Genomic DNA, 8447 nt, shown 5'->3' on the forward strand with positions numbered 1-8447 from the left:
GGTTGGGTGTCATCATCAATGTGATGGACATGAACTTGGACAAACTCTATAAGATGGTGAGGGACAGGAAAACCCTGTGTGCTGCATCATAGGGTCACAAACAGTCAGACATGACTGAGCGACTGAACTGAGGAGGTTAATCAAGAGAAGTAAACAGCAAAGATTTATAATACATTTTTATTTAACCTAAATTTAATCTTCCCTTGTTTTATAATCAGTTTAACACCAAAAAACTACACTGTCATCAATATTCACATGCATTTTGCATTTCAGTATAGTTGGTACAAGTTTCAAATATAATACAAAAGATGTATTTTACAGGACAATATGGAAAGGTGTGCTAGCGCTCTTTATTGTAGCTCTTTTAAAGTAATAGCTTATTTTTCTTTGACTTCTCTAAGAGTTTCCCATTATCTCTGATTTAGGAGGCTCTTGATATTATTATCTTTCTCCAGTTAGTATCAGCTACGCCTCTGCAAACCAGAGAACATAGTGCCTACTCATCTTAATAAAACAGGGATTGATCTTGACTCAAGGGTGGGTAAGATTCAGTTTAAATCTAATAGTTGTGTGACTCTCTATGATTTGCAAATGAAAACTATGTTTTAGTGGAAGTAAAAGTATAGGTTTGTGTTTATATGTACATATGTGTTGCAAATAGTAGTGAGGGCTAGAATATGAAAGTAAGAAAACAGAAGTGTAATATGATAAGGACCATATATAAGAACATAATATTTAAAATTTTCAGTTTATTCTACAAGAAGGTAATATTCTTTTTAGTCTTGCCTGGCAGATGTTTCTTAGTCTTACATTAGGCCCAATAGACATACAGTCAAATTCTATTCTGGATAAAATCTGATTAAGCATAATTTGTAAAAGTATAGGAAAGAATAATATTAAGAATTTTATATGAATGATTGGTATTTTTTCCAAAACATATAAGTTGATGCTGTTAATTTGTTTTTTAAGAATGTTGGCTATGCTTAGATTTGCATGTGTGCAAGCTCAGTCTTGTCGACTCTTTACAACCCCATGGACTGTAGCCTACCAAGCTCCTCTGTCCATAGGATTTTCCAGGCAAGAACACTGGAGTGGGTTGCCATTTCCTCTTCCAGGGGATCTTTCTGACCCAGAGATCAAACCTGTGCTTGTGCTTCTTGCAGCTTCTGCATTGGTAGGTGGATTCTTTACCACTGAGCCTTCTGAGAAGCTCAAGCAGTGAAAAAACTGTTATGGGAAGCACACTGATGGAAACCACTCATCCTGGCCAGGCACCATAGTAACCATCTGCCTGAGTTATTTTTACAACAGGAGGTCCTGATGAGGAACATGGAACAAATAAGACATCACTAACCAGAAGAGTTTGGGAAAGGTCAAAAGGCGACACCTTTTGTCCTACCACCTTTCAGAATACTTTTCGCTGGCATCCGTCATGACTGAGCAATGCATGCACCAAGAGGAAGGACTCTGAATTACAGTGATTGGTGAAAGACAACCAGGAAACTAATCCTGTCACCATAAAACCTGACACTGGGACCCACATGGCAGAGCAGTTCTCCTGGGTTCCCTAACCCTACGGCTCTCCACACGTGTGACCTTTTCCAAAACTGTCTCTTGCTTTGTCAGTATATGTCTCCTTGGACAATTCATTTCTGAATATTAAACAAGAACACACTTTGGGCCTTGGAAGAGATCCCCTATCTTGCAACAAAACCAGAATTAACAACATTTACTTTTGCAGGATTTTAATTTATATAAGTGGTTTTTAAAATAGACTACCTTGGAATAGAAACATTCTGAAGTCTCAGTCAAAGCTTCCTGCTATCATTAATGGATAGTAATAAACTTTTTTAAAATTAATGAAAAAACATATAGGTATATATGTTTAATTTAAATATTTTTTTAAAAATATAAGAATTCCCTGGAAGTCCAGTGGTTAGGACTTGGTGCATTTACTGTCAGAGCCTGGATTCAATCCCTGGTGGACAACTAAATTCAACAACAACAAGCCATGCAGTGCTGCCAAATAAAATAAAAATATATTTTATCTGAAAATTCCATTACCTGATGTATGCTAGAATAGTTTAAAACTTTATATATAACATGCTACTAATTTATATATCTATGTATCTAATTTACACATCATATTTTAACTTTGATGTAACAATATTTCATATTGTTAAGATGACATGCAACTTATTTTTTAAATGATGTATGTTATTAATCTGTAACCTACTGACAATTTTTCCTAATTATTTCTCTCTTTAGTACATTGTTATGAACAACTCAGTTTTTCTTACTCTAACATTATCAAAGAAATTTGATATCCTTTATACTCATACATTAATCCTGCAATAACTGCATTCCTTCAAGGTTTTGTCTAATCCTTAAGTATACTTTCTTCCTCCTGTTTGCTTCTTTTCTTTTTTTATTTCTTTTTTTCTCATTCTGTAGTTTTCTGTGTCGTTTTAAAATGTCAGTGTGTTCTAGAATGTTCAATTTTTTTTTAATTAAAAGATTTCATGAAGCTTCTGTACTTCAAAAAAAAGAAAGCGAGAGAGTCTCAGGTGCTCCGTTAAGATATAGTTGGTTCAGTTTAATATTTTGGCATCCAACACCATTTTTAAAATATATATTTTATTCTTTTCAGCTAAAAACATGTATCAGTGTTACTCTTTATTCTTTTCTACTTGTATTCTTGTGTAATTACCAATCAACATTCATTTGCAAAGCCAGCAATAAAATATGTTAAATATTTATGACTCTGATGAAGAGAAGTTAGTCCTTATTATGGTTCTAAAGTCTACAGTTCAATTTATGGTTCTATTACAAAATGAGTCATCAACTAGGAGAGCCCATTTGCCAAAATTAGTGCTTATTATTTAAGAAAATACACATTAACTAAAGAGTGCATTACTCAGGTATGTTACTTATTGCAGTTTACGTGTTTGAAATTTTTTTTTAAAGTACTTGTAACTTCTCTCTATGTGACATTCTGTATGTCTTTCATGTCCCCACCACTGTTAGTGTGAAATATGATAAAAATAAAGGCTGGATTTTGCATTAGAGGAATCTTATTCAAGTGAGAGTCAGAGGATTTTGAATACCTATAAAATATATTCAATGTTGATTTCAAAAACTTAAATAAGTTAAAACTTTAATTGTACAGATGACTCAATAGTCATAACTGGATAGCTATTTGTCAAAAGCTATTAGTTAGAATGAGTTGTTGATACTAGAATAATAATCATTTTTAATTGAAAGTTTAAGATTTACCTAAATTAAGAAAAGGTGAAGAAAAGTAGATGCTTACATTTGGAAGCTAAAGTCAATACTCCTTTTTCTAAGCACAATTTCATGTATACAGTTATTTACTTTTTTATTACAGGTTGCATTCTCTAGATACATTTCCAAAAGTTCATATTATTTCCCATTAAAACTCAGGCAAAAATGTTTTAATTTTCTGAAGCCTGGGTGGTTTGATAAATTCTGTAAATTATTAAGTTCTATTCAGGGGTGTACCATAATGCATAAAATAAACTTAATAAGGTGGATAATACAGGAAAAAGTGGTTTTTCAATAGTTTTTATGAACACATGAAATAAAAGTTTTATATTAATGTAAAAGTTCTATATTTCTATATTTCTGTAAGACAAACATAAAAACTAATTAGTACATGCAGTAAATGGAGCTGAAACCAATATTTGTAAGCATTTTGTATTAAGCATACATAGTAAACAGTTTTGTTTTATTCTTCCTTTACTACAGATGGGACTTCCCTAGGATTTTTCTTTTTCATGTACAATATACTGAAGATAATATGAAATAGAAATATTTGATTATTTTAACTGTTAGACTCTCTAAAATATATTCATTTATGATAATCTGCCAACAATTGTTAGTAACAATTAAAACTATCATCATTTGTTCACATATCTGTTATGCTTTAATATCATGAGAATGATTGTAGGTATGGACATCTTCATTATACTGTTTACATTTTACTCCCTTAGACTTGTTGTTGTTCAGTCACTCAGTCGTGTCCAACTTCCTATGACCCCATGGACTGCAGCACACCAAGATTCCTTGTCTGTCACATTTTCCCAGAGTTTGCTCATATTCATGTCCGAGTCAATGATGACATCCAACCATCTTAACCTCGGTTTCCTCCTTCTCCTCATGCCCTCAGCCTTTCCCAGCAGCAGGGTCTTTTTCAATGAGTCACCTATTCACATCAGGTGATCAAAATATTGGAGTTTCAGCTTCAGCATCAGTTGTTCCAATGAATATTCAAGGTTAATTTCCTTTAGGATTGACAGTACCAGAAATGAGAGGAAGAATAAAATCTATTTATTTTAAGCTGATAAAAATGTATTGCATTAAATCACAGTTTCATATTTTTTCAGATCAGCTCATTTCAATTCAGTCATTCAGTCCTGTCTGACTCTTTGTGACCCCGTGAACTGCAGCACGCCAGGCATCACTGTCCATCAGCAATTCCCAGAGTTTACTCAAGCTTATGTCCATTGAGTCAGTGTTTCCATCCAACCATCCCCTTCTCCTCCTGCCTTCAATCTTTCCCAGCATCAGGGTCTTTTCTAATGAGTCAGGTCTTCACATCAGGTGGCCAAAGTATCGGCATTTCAGCATCAGTCCTTCCAATGAATATTCAGGACTGATTTCCTTTAGGATGGACTGGTTGGATCTCCTTGCAGTCCAAGGGACTCTCAAGAGTCTTCTCCAACACCACAGTCCAAAAGCATCAATTCTTTGGCACTCAGATTTCTTTATAGTCCAACTTTCACATCCATACATGACTAATGTAATAACAATAGCTTTGACTAGATGGACCTTTGTTGGGAAAGTAATGCCTCTGCTTTTTAATATGCTGTCTAGTTTGGTAATAATTTTTCTTCCAAGGAGGAAGCATTTTTTAATTTCATGGCTGCAATCACCATCTGTAGTAATTTTGGAGCCCCACCCCCACCCCACCCAAAATAAAGTCTGCTACTGTTGCCACTGTTTCCATGTCTATTTGCCTTGAAGTGATCAGACCAGATGCCATGATCTTAGTTTTCTGAATGTTGAGTTTAAGCCAAATTTTTCACTCTCCTCTTTCACTTTTATCGAGAGGCACTTCAATTCTTCTTCACTTTCTGTCATAAGGATGGTGTCATCTGCATATCTGGGATTATTGATATTTCTGTCAGCAATCTTAATTCCAGTTTGTGCTTCATCCAGCCCAGTGTTTCTCATGATGTACTTTGCATATAAGTTAAATAAGCAGGGTGACAATATACAGCCTTGACTTACTCCTTTGCCTCTTTGGAACCAGTCTGTTTTTCCATGTTCAGTTCTAACTGTTGCTTCCTGACCTGCATGCAGATTTCTCAAGAGTCAGGTCAGGTGGCTTGATATTTATATCTCTTTAAGAATTTTCCACAGATTGTGGTTATCCAAGGCAAACTTGGCCTTGGAGTATGGAATGAAGCAGGGCAAAGGTTAATAGAGTTTTACCAAAAGAACACCCTAGTTGTAGCAAACACCCTCTTCCAACAACACAAGAAAAGACTCTACACATGGACATCACCAGATGGTCAATACTGAAATCAGATTGCTTATCTTCTTTGCAGCCAAGGATGGAAAAGCTCTATAGAGTCAACAAAAACAAGACCAGGAGCTGACTTTGCCTCGAATCATGAACTCCTTATTGCCAAATTCAGACTTCAGTTGAAGAAAGTAGGGAAAACCACTAAACTATTCAGATATGACCTAAATCAAATTGCTTATGATTATACAGTGGAAGTGAAAAATAGATTTAAGGGCCTGGATCTGGTAGAGAGAGTGCCTGAAGAACTATGGACAGAGGTTCGTGACATTGTATAGGAGGCAGTGATCAACACCATCCCCAAGAAAAAGAAATGAAAAAAGGCAAAATGGTTGTCTGAGGAGGGCTGAAAAGCAGAGAGGTGAAAGGCCAAGGGGAAAAGGAAATATATACCCATCTGAATTCAGAGTTCCAAAGAATAGCAAAGAGAGATAGAAAGCCTTACTCAATGATCAAGGCAAAGAAGTAGAGGAAAACAATAGAGTGGGAAAGACTAGAGATCTCTTCAAGAAAATAAGAGATACTAAGGGAATGTTTAATGCAAAGATGGGCACAATAAAAGACAGAAATGGTATGGACCTAACAGAAGCAGAAAATATAAAGAAGAGGTGGCAAGAATACACAGAAGAACTATACAGAAAAGATCTTCATGACCCAGATAATCATCATGGTATGATCACTCACTTAGAGCCAGACATCCTGGAATGTGAAGTCGTGTGCCTTAGGAAGCATCACTATGAACAAAGCTAGTGGAGGTGATGGAATTCCAGTTGAGCTATTTCAAATCCGAAAAGATGATGCTGTGAAAGTGCTGCACTCAATATGTCAGCAAATTTGGAAAACTCAACAGTGGCCAGAGGACTGGAAAAGGTCAGTTTTAGTTCCAATCCCAAAGAAAGGCAATGACAAAAAATGCTCAAACTACCACACAATTGTACTCATCTCACATGCTAGTAAAATAAAGTTCAAAATTCTCCAAGCCAGGCTTCCACAGTACATGAAACATGAATTTCCAGATGTTCAAACTGTTTTTTTTTTTTTAGATCAGAAGTATATAAAATAATTTTACATTTGAAAAAATAATTTACAATCTTAAATATTAATTGATGATTCAGGGCTAAGTTTATTGTCAGTTATTGAGTTCTTAGTAGATGCCAGAAGCTATGCTTTAAGTGGTATTATATATAATAAATACCTGTTTTAAGTGGTATTATATATAATAAATACCTGCTTTAAGTGGTATTATATAAGATAAATATCTGCTTTCAGTTCAATTCAGTTCAGTCGCTCAGTCGTGTCCAACTGTTTGTGACCCTGTGAATCGCAGCACGCCAGGCCTCCCTGTCCATCACCAACTCCGGAGTTCACTGGTATTATATAATATAAATATCTGATTTAAGTGGTATTATATAATATAAATACCTGCTGTAAGCAGTATTATATAATACAAACACCACTTTAAGTGGTGTTATATAATATAAATACCACTTAAAGCATAGCTTCTGACATCTTGTAAGAACTCAAGAACTGACAGCAAACTTAGCCCTGAATCATCAATAAATATTTAAACTTGTAAATTATTTTTTCAAATGTAAAATTATTTTATATACTTCTGATCTGAAAAAAAAAAATGCCAGAAGCTATGCTTTAAGTGGTATTATATAACATAAATGTGTGATTCCCTGGTGGCTAAAACGGTAAAGCGTCTGCCTGCAATGCAGAAGACCCAGGTTCAATCCCTGGGTTGGGAAGATCCCCTGGAGAAGGAAATGGCAACCCACTTCAGTACCCTTGCCTAGAAATTCCATGGATGGAGGATCCTGGTGGGCTACAGTCCATGGGGTCACACAGTCAGACAGGACTGAGCGACTTCACAATAATATAAATAGTGTGCAGATTCTTTTATGTCTGAGCCACCAGACAAGCATCAACAAACTAGGACTGAGAATTTTCTTGGGTTATCAATATTATAGAGCCATTGATTTAAACTCAAGGGCTTCAAAATTCATGCTTTATTGTAGCCTGTGCTTATTCAAACTTGGGTTAAGCTGAATTTTCCATGCTATGTTGTAAATTATTCTAACTTAACTATGTAGTTATTTTTTTTCTTTTTAATTAAATTCCAATTCTTACACTTTAGGTATTTGTTTGAGTCCTTATAACTTAATTCTCACTCACATCAAACTATCAAGAATTATTTTTACCATGTTATTGTTCTACTCAGTTACTTTGGGAATTAGACGTTTCAATTGTGTGTATCAAAATACCTTTTCTATGTGTTTTATAATAGCTGAGAAAGCAAAACGTCAAATAATGACTTGTGTCACAATTTTTATCATTTGGAAAACAATTCCACATGTCTAAAATATCACATTAAAATGAAATCTTACTAAGATTTTCTATGATAGTGGCAGTTTAATCCATTCAATACCAGCAAGTTAAGTAGTCATGATTTCCAGGGAAGAATAAGGCATGGACAGAGATAACTAAAATGGTGTTATCTCACTTTCTTTAACATAGAATGAGAATCTGGTATTCTGCATGGCCCATTCCTGGGGGAAGTACCATAAGAGTATGACTGAGAAAGAGTCTGGCTTATACAGATCCCTGATCCAAGAAAGATACACAGAAGCATATATGCATGGACCAAGTCCTCTCCAATCTCAAAAACCAAAACAAATACCCAAATTTAAGATTGGTGAGTAAGTACACTTTTTCCTGTTACCTTCATAAAGGATTGAAAACTTTCCTGCTACTATATATGCTCAGCTGGGCTTAGACCATGTCTGAAGTGCTTTCTAGGTCATCTAGCAGGTTATCCTGAACTCTTATGAATTCA

At 34.9% G+C, this 8447-nt stretch overlaps 1 non-coding gene across 1 annotated transcript; it reads left to right on the forward strand.

Annotated features, from left to right (window-relative positions):
• The first annotated feature begins 7287 nt into the window (after positions 1-7287).
• TRNAC-GCA lies at positions 7288-7359 on the forward strand. The gene has a single exon. It is a non-coding gene; the product is annotated as a tRNA-Cys (tRNA).
• Positions 7360-8447: the final 1088 nt, after the last annotated feature.

The sequence above is a fragment of the Bison bison genome, unplaced genomic scaffold (genome assembly GCF_000754665.1).
Source record: "Bison bison bison isolate TAMUID 2011002044 unplaced genomic scaffold, Bison_UMD1.0 scf7180017864176, whole genome shotgun sequence".
NCBI classification, from domain to species: domain Eukaryota; kingdom Metazoa; phylum Chordata; class Mammalia; order Artiodactyla; family Bovidae; genus Bison; species Bison bison.